This window comes from Chiloscyllium plagiosum, unplaced genomic scaffold (assembly GCF_037043375.1).
Source record: "Chiloscyllium plagiosum isolate Xiang-an unplaced genomic scaffold, Cpla_swu_hap1 HiC_scaffold_31, whole genome shotgun sequence".
Classification (NCBI taxonomy): domain Eukaryota; kingdom Metazoa; phylum Chordata; class Chondrichthyes; order Orectolobiformes; family Hemiscylliidae; genus Chiloscyllium; species Chiloscyllium plagiosum.
This window is the reverse complement of record NW_028270169.1, coordinates 79,870,755-79,879,242: the sequence shown is the minus strand read 5'-3', so window position 1 is coordinate 79,879,242 and position 8,488 is coordinate 79,870,755. Positions and strand designations below refer to the sequence as shown.

General features: G+C 43.3%; 1 non-coding gene across 1 annotated transcript; it reads left to right on the top strand.

The window, feature by feature from the left end:
* Positions 1-571: 571 nt before the first annotated feature.
* trnaq-uug (transfer RNA glutamine (anticodon UUG)) lies at positions 572-654 on the top strand. The gene has a single exon. It is a non-coding gene; the product is annotated as a tRNA-Gln (tRNA).
* Positions 655-8,488: the final 7,834 nt, after the last annotated feature.

The following is an 8,488-nucleotide window of genomic DNA, read 5'->3' as shown; positions in this document are numbered from 1 at the left end:
GATGCTGGCAGGTCATTGGTTTTGTCCAAAACATTATGAAGGTTAACATAAAAGAAATAGCTGCAGGTGCTGGAAATCTGAGACAAAAACGAAAATTGTTTGCGGAACGCAGCAAGACTGGCAACAGAAACTTCGACTTTCCTGCTCCTCGGATGCTGCCTGACCTGCTGTGCTTTTCCAGCATCACTTCAGGTCCAAGAATACTCAGATCATTGCTTACCTCTGCTGGTCATGTTAGCAAAGAGGTCTAGCAAATTGCCAAGTGTGATTTTCCTTTCAATAAATATTTTGACTCAGTTTGCCTGCAAATATCTTTTCCTACCTTTGTGCTTTTCTTCTTTTACATTGGTGTCTCGCAACTTACAAATGACTGCAAAGGTATGAAAAGAGATGGAAGCATTTCGCTCATCAAGTCAACGGTAGCTTTCAATGAGATCACGGCTGATTTGGTCAATGCTCAACCGCTCTGAGCTGTCTGTTGTCATGGCCGAGGGGTGAAGGCGATGGATTAGAAATCCATTGGAGTTGCCCCACGCTGATTTGGTCAATGCTCAACCGACCTGAGCTGTCTGTAGTCATGGCCGAGTGGTTAAGGCGATGGATTTTGAAATCGATTGGAGTATCCCCCCGTAGGTTCGAATCCTGCTGACTACGTTATGAATGCTTTCCTGCTGGTGCAATTTTCGCTCAAAGTTCAGAAAAACTATTTTGTGAACCAGGCCGGTAATTTGATTAGACTTGGGAAACTCGAGTTCTTCATCAGAAATGTTCCATATTTAAAACATTATCTCTGTTTCTCTTTCCAGATACACTGCTCGACACATCGGGTTTCTGCAGTTGTTATTGAACATCCTGAGCAGAAGTGCTGCTTTTCATTAGATTCTTTTAATCCCTGTCCACTGTTCTCTGACTCGGGTCAGTGGCAACACTTCCTCCTGCTCGTCAAAGTGCTCATTCCCCACCGCTCCCTCTCCGTCATTTGAAACAACCGCAGGAAATCGCCACTTAACCATCTTTGTTCCAAAGTGAAACTCATCAGCCTCGGGAATCTCTCCACCAAACGGGACTTCTCATCCCTGGACATGGTGTAAGCCAGAGGATTGTGAAGAGATACTGTGAAAATATTGTCAGTTGGCAGTTGAAAAAATGTTTAGGAAGCAAACCATATAATTTAGGCTCCAGCTTTGTAAATCTTGAGAAACTCTTTGGGAAATGGAATCAGAGGAGAATGAAGAAGTGTGAACTGTCGGACCGAGTAGAGGACGGGACATTGACTCTGATGTTCTCGGGACAGGAACTGATCTGAGACATTGAAATCATTCTCGCTCACGTACGTGAGGAATGCAAACTTCATCTGGACTCTGGGACAATGAAAAACTCTGGAACACTAAAGACAATATCCAAATATTTACTGGGATCACTACAGTACGAGTACTATAGATGAGTCATTTTTTGCCCAGTGTGTGCAGGAGGGCTTCCTGACACAGTACGTTCACATGCCTTCAAGGGACGAAGCCACTTTCGATTTAGTACTGGGTAACGAGCCTGGCCAGGTTTTAGATTCGGAAGTAGGTGAGCACTTTGGAGACAGCGATCCCAATTCTCTCAGGTTTACTTTCGTGATTGAAAGGGATAGGTGTACTCCACGGAGCAAGAGTTTCAGCTGGTGGAAGGGAAATTACGATGCAATGAGGTAAGATTTAGGAAGCGTAGAATGGGGTAGGAAACTGCAGGGGGTGAGCACATTAAAATGTGGAGCTTATTCAAGGAAAAGCTCCTGTGTGTCCTAGATAAGTATGTACCTGTCAGGTAGGGAGGAAGATATAGAACGCGTGAGCCGTGGTTTACTAAGGAAGTGGAATCCCTGGTCAAGAAGAACAAGAAGTCTTATGTTAGGACAAAATGTGAAAACTCAGTTAGAGCGCTCGAGGGTTCCGACGATATCAGGAGAGACCTAAAAAGAGAGCTGAGAAGAGCCAGGAGGAGTCATGAGAAGTTGTTGGCAGATAGGATCAAAGTTAACCCTAAGGCTTTCCATAGGTATGTCAGGAATAAAAGAATGACGAGAGTTAAATTTGTGACAATCAAGGATAATAGTGGGAAGTTGTGTGTGGAGTCAGAGGAGATAGGGGAAGCACGAAATAAATATTTTTCGACAGTGTTCGCTATAGAAAATGAAAATGTTGGCGAGGAAGATACAGAGCTACTTGCGTCTAGACGAGAAGAGATTGAGGTTCACAAGAAAGAGATATTAGAAATACTGCAGAGTGTGAAAATAGATAAGTCAGCTGGGCCGGATGGGAGCGATCTGATTTTGTTTAGCAAATGCACTGCAGGAAGGTACAAATCAAGCTGATGCTTACAACGGCTCGTTTTGAGCCGCTAATTTCAGTGAAGTGGCACCGCCAATAAAAGGTGTCACGCATCTCGTCTAATTCCACATCCTGAGCTCGAAATGACCAGAGGTTTCTCGCCGAGTTTCTGCAGGGTCTTGTTTGGACGACACCATGACACTTTTTCACTGGAGTGGATCATGAAATCGCGTCGTGACTGTGAATAAAACGATGGAAACTTCCAGCAGAGAAGGAGGCGACCCTGAAGCAGGCAGCTGAGGACAAATGTCTCTCCTTTGCCAGTGAAAGGCACTGCTTCACAAATTGGAAACTTCGAAGTGAAGCAATGTTGGTGATTATCTTCGGTGCTTGTTCACCTTTTTAATTCTGATTCCGTGAAAGTCCATGGCATTACATATCGACATTCTGCCAAGTGCAGGTTTGTCTCTTGGGCCAGTGGCGTAATGGATAACGCGTCTGACTTCGGATCAGAAGATTGTACGTTCGTGTCCTACCTGGCTCGAGGGGGGATATTTTGCTTTAACCGTGGTATACGTTGACGCTCCCCTTGTAAAGTTCTCTCGGGACATCTCCTCTGTGCTTCCGCATGTAAAGCTTGCATTTGTCCTATTGTCCATTTCAAATTCCAGCTCTCCACAACGGACACCTCCGTCAGTTTGGCGGTATCTTCTGGTGTGTCTCCCTCTGTGGTGAAAATGAGCATGAGTTCCTCAAAAGAGTTACAATTCGTTATACTTCTGTCCCATTATTGTGCAATGTAAGAACATAGGATAACCTCATTGACATTTGACCTGGAAACATTAGAACACACGAGGCTTTGGGCCAAAGTTCGAAACTGCGACTGGAATACATGGCTCTCTGATTATCCGCAATGCACACGGGCGGAATGGCCTTTTCCCACTTTGTAAATCTTCGAAGACAATTTGAAAAAAATCTGCAACGAAAATGTTCAGACAGGGTGTTTTATTTACACCAAATACGATAGTATCTATCGCCTTGTCTTGTTATTTACTTGTGAGGATTCGGTACTCTCAGCACCGTGGCCCGGATCGTATTCCCGCTCATGGAATGGTTGTATTGTTCAGCAAACATATCGGTGTACCAGTACTTCTGCCGATTTTCCGATGCTGGCAGGTCATTGGTTTTGTCCAAAACATTATGAAGGTTAACATAAAACAAATAGCTGCAGGTGCTGGAAATCTGAGCCAAAACCGAAAATTGTTTGTGCAGCGGAGCATGACTGGCAACAGAAACGTCGACTCTCCTGCTCCTCGGATGCAGCCTGACCTGCTGTGCTTTTCCAGCATCACTCTGATCTAAAGTCAGGTTTCCAGCATCTGCAGTCCTCACTTTTGCCTAGTTTCTTCAGTGTCTCTGGTTCCCAATTCAAGAATTCCATCTCTAGCGGTTTCATGTTTGTACCTCCGTGCTGAGGAGTTGAAGAGTGAAGAAAAGTAACTCACCTCCTCCATCTCTGGGGTAATTAGGGACTGAAAATGAATCGTGTCACATTGAAATATATCTACATGCGAATTAATCTCTGTCTTTTATTGGGAACCATCTCTTTCATTGTAACCATCAGGAAAGATCATTTCGTTCGCCAGAAAAAGAAATGAATGTTTCACTAACCTTTGTTTGCTTCAGGTCCGAGAATACTCAAATCAATAGCTCCCTTGCTTACTTCTGCTGGTCATGTTCGCAAAGAGATATGGCAAATTGCCAAGTGTGATTTTCCTTTCCTTTCAATAAATAATTTTGACTCAGTTTGCCTGCAAATATCTTTTCCTACCTTTGTGCTTTTCTCGCACCTTACAAATGACAGCAAAGGTATGAAAGGAGAGGAAGATACTGAGATACTTGCGTCCAGAGTACTAGAGATTGAGGTTCACAAGGATTAGGTGATAGAAATACTGCAGAATGTGATAACAGACAAGTCCCCTGGGGATGGGATCTGTCCTCGTATCCTCTGGGAAGCAAGGGAAGAGATTGATGAGCATTTGGCATCGATCGTCAAATCATCGTTATCTACAGGAATAGTGCCTGTGCAATGGAGCATAGCATACGTTGTTCCCGTGTTCAAAAAGTGTCGTAGAGACAACCCTGCTAATTACAGACCAGTGAGTCTCACTGCAGTTGTTAGTAACGTGTTGGAAAAGGTTATTATAGATAGGATTTATGACCATCTAGAAAAGAAAAATCTGATCAGGGACAGTCAGCACGGTTTTGTGATGGGTAGGCCTTGCCTAACGAATCTTATTGACTTTTTTGACAAAGTGACCAAACAGGGAGATGACAGTAAACCGGTTGATGTGGTGGATATGGGTTTCAGCAAGTTGTTCGATAAGGTTCCCCACAATAGGCTATTATATAAAATGCGATGGAATGGAATTGTGGGAGAGATGGCAGCTTTGACCATTAATTGGCTTGCCAATAGAAAACATTGTTATAGTTGATGGAACATGTTCTTCTTGGTGTCCAGGTACTGGCGACGTACCACAAGGGTCGGTGTTAGGTCCACTGCTGTTACATGAGGTCTAACCTTGCCAATCAGTCTCCCATGGGGAACATTGTTGAACGCCTTACTGAAGTCCATATAGATCACATTTACTGCTTCGTCCTCATCAATCTTCTTTGTTCCTTCAAAAAATTCATTCAAGTTTGTGAGACATGACTTCCCACGCACAAAGCCATGTTAACTGTCCCGAATCAATCCTTGTCTTTCCAAATACATGTACATTCTGTTCCTCAGGATTCCGTCCAACAATTAGAGCATTCTTGGCAGATGCAGTTTCATGTCGGGAATGCGAGTTCATATACTTTGTTGGGAAGAATCAAAAGACACGCTACTATTAAAATCGATAGAAACGCAAAAGATGTGCAGTGCAGAGGAGTCTCAGTGTTCTTATACATGAAACGAACAAAGGTTAATCACATATTTATTTCTTGCTGCCAAAAGAAAGCCTTTTCTGATGCTCACAATTAAAGAGATGGTTTTCAAGAAAATAGGGAAATTATGTCACCAGTAGAGTAATCAATTACCAAGATATCCCTCGTGATGTTTTATGGGACATGTGGGATTTTTTTGATTATTGTTCTCCAAACGTTTTTACAATGGAACCGAGAGTTTTAGATGGGAAGTTAAGATCACGCATGACTATTGCCATTTTCGTCACTCACACACAATATTTTTTCCTTGTACGATTTATTTCGCTTTGTGGTTACTGCGAGTGGGCTTGTAAACTACACATGCTTGTGAGTTCATTCCTCACTGTTCCTCAACTCCAGCCAAACAGACTTTACGTCCTTATTTACTGAATCGAGGTAATCTCTAACCATTGCATAAATGTCATTAAAACTTCGATATTTCACAGGCCTCTGTATATCATCTTACAATATTAATTGATCCTTTACTGTATTGCAGTTGCGCAAAAGAAGAGAAAAATTGAAGAGAGAATGGTGGACCTCCGCTTCACACACCCGTTATTGAAGCGAAAATGCAGATTACTGCCCATAATGCGATCGTGGAATCATGTGCCAAACCCTCAGGAATCACAGAATAAGTGTAGTGCCACAGGGCATGTCAGGGACAGCACCAGAAAGACAACAGAAATGCTGCTCTGAGCTCCTATTTTGGATATATTTCTCAATGAGCAATAGAGTGTTACATGTGTTCCATCAGGAGTTACCTCACACAAGGAAGTAACCAGTGCTTCAGACGGTCATATCATCCGAGTTCCAAGCCTTGGAATCAGAGACATTCAATATTCTGTGCATAACTGCAAGGAACAGCTGTCCGAGGTGTTTACAGTCCAGGAGAAATTATGAATGCAGCTCTCTAGTTGTCAGCCTCTTTCTCCTATGTCGTGTTTCGTGCAGTCCCTGCGGGGAATGTCGTCAACCACGTTTGACCTGCACATGATGCGGATTGGGCCTTGTTTTCTCGTGAGTTGTTGTCTGAGTGAGGCTCTCGGTTTCTGTGCTGTCATAAGTCCGAGTGTTCGGAGGAGTCTGGATATCGTTTTCCAGAATTTGTTTTTAATACAGGGAAGCATGATTTAAAAATTACCTCAAAGCATATCCTCGTTGCGAACTTTGTGTGCCATGCATTTGCGAATGAAAGTGTGTGGATATTGGTTCTTGGCAAAGAATTTGTGTGGGCGTCAGTCCAGCAGTCCCTAGTAGCAATACGTACAAACGGCAAGGGCCACACATTCGACTAGAATAGTACAACAATAATCGGACAGGGCAAGCAGAAGACAGCCAGACAATTCCTGGAAGCAGGGCACTCATCCACGGATTCCATCCGTTGGACCCAATCTGCAACCCCAACAAACGGAAGCAGCAGGAATGAAACCAAATGAATTCGTACCAAAACATGAGAGCAGCGCTTCACAGGAACCTCTGTAGCGCTGAGAATGTCACCCAGACAGGCGAGGAAAAGTCTGCAAACCATCTTCCTCGCGTCACCGAACTTTTCAACAAGAACTCCAGAAGCATCCGAACTTCACATCTTTCTGCTCCAAAACACTCCGCTTTTCCACAACAGAGAATTGCACACTCAACTACCGCGTGTAAGATGAGAATATCGGCCCCTACACTACCAAGGGCGGCAGTAAGAGCGAGGGGAAACGGCTGCCACTGTCATTCCACAGCTACAAACGCTCTCTTTGAAAGGTACATTTTCGTATGAATATCGGGGCAGCAGTAGAATATGGGAACTAAACAGCCCGCGCTGTGTATTCATATTCTGGACAATGTGAGTTGTTCACAGTTTTCCCTGAAAGTGAGTGGACGTCGTTATTTCACCGCTGTTGTGAAGCCAGATCCTGCACTAAATCTGCTCCCTCGTTTTTTGTTGTTGTGGCTAAAAGTTGGGCAATCGCAACGTAAAACTTTGTTATATTTCTCTCATTTCCTTCATTACTGTCCTGGTGAGGGAGGATGGAGGTTGGCTCGCTCGATCAGATGGAGGCACCAGCTCATTGTTGAGCTAATTTAATCGAGAATATAATTGGTAATATTCACTTTGCATGGTACATTTTTCTGTTTTGTTTTATGTTACTTGAGCACTTTCTGTTACTTGGCAATGCACTAAATCTCCAGAATGTCGGCAAGCTCCGTTTGGAATTGTTTCGGTGCTATTTGTGTGAACAGTTCTTGACATACACGTCTCGCACTGCCTCACAGACAGAAGTAATGAGTTTGTGTGTCTGATAATGACTCTGCCTTTTGAGTTTTGCACCTTGTCCACGTTAAGAGCTGTCAGTTTTTGGATTCACTGGAGAGTTGAGGGGACAACACGATTTGTGAGGTTTTTTTTAGTCAACGAGATTATTTGATGGAGAACTTGGGAATGTATCAAGGAGAATGGTCATTGTCTGTAAATGTCTGGAAAACATTCCTCTCTGTGTCATTTCAAAACATTACGCCTCAAGAAAAAATAAAATTCAAACACGCTGACTTAGTAACAAACAGCATGCGTTTTTGCAAGTGGTCTATTGAAACTGTTGTCAGGTACTGGAGTGTCACAGAATTGCCTTCTTCTCCAACTTGCACCTGCTGAACAGATGACCGTAACTAATCTGAAATATTTGCCAATATTTGTCCCTTATCTCTCCGAACACTTCCTGTCTGTATACCCATTTAGATGCCACTAAATGTGGCAATTTATTCCACACGCACAAAAATGTCTCCCTTTCAAATTGTACTGCTCTCACATAAAACCTATGCTATCTCGCTTTAAACTCACGTGACCTCTGAAAAATTGTAGATTGACTATGTTCTCTGCTCGTCTACCTCATTATTTTGTAAACTTTTCCAAGGACATCCCTCAGGCCTGAAGCTCCGGGGAAAACTATCGAAGAATATTCAGCTTCTCACTAATGTCCACACCGTACAAACCTTTCAAATTGTTGTAAATATTTTTTTTAAATTATGCGAAGGTATTCATAGAAAGTGCCAGGGGAAATTGCCTGAAGTGAAGCGATGCTGAAACATTAGTCTTGACAGGTTTGGCACTTAGTTATCGTCAGGGAGCGTCGCCGAGTGGTTTAATGTAGGCAAAAACAATGAATACAGATGCTGGAGACCAGATTCAGGATCAGTGGTGCTGAAGAGCGCAGCAGTTCAGGCAG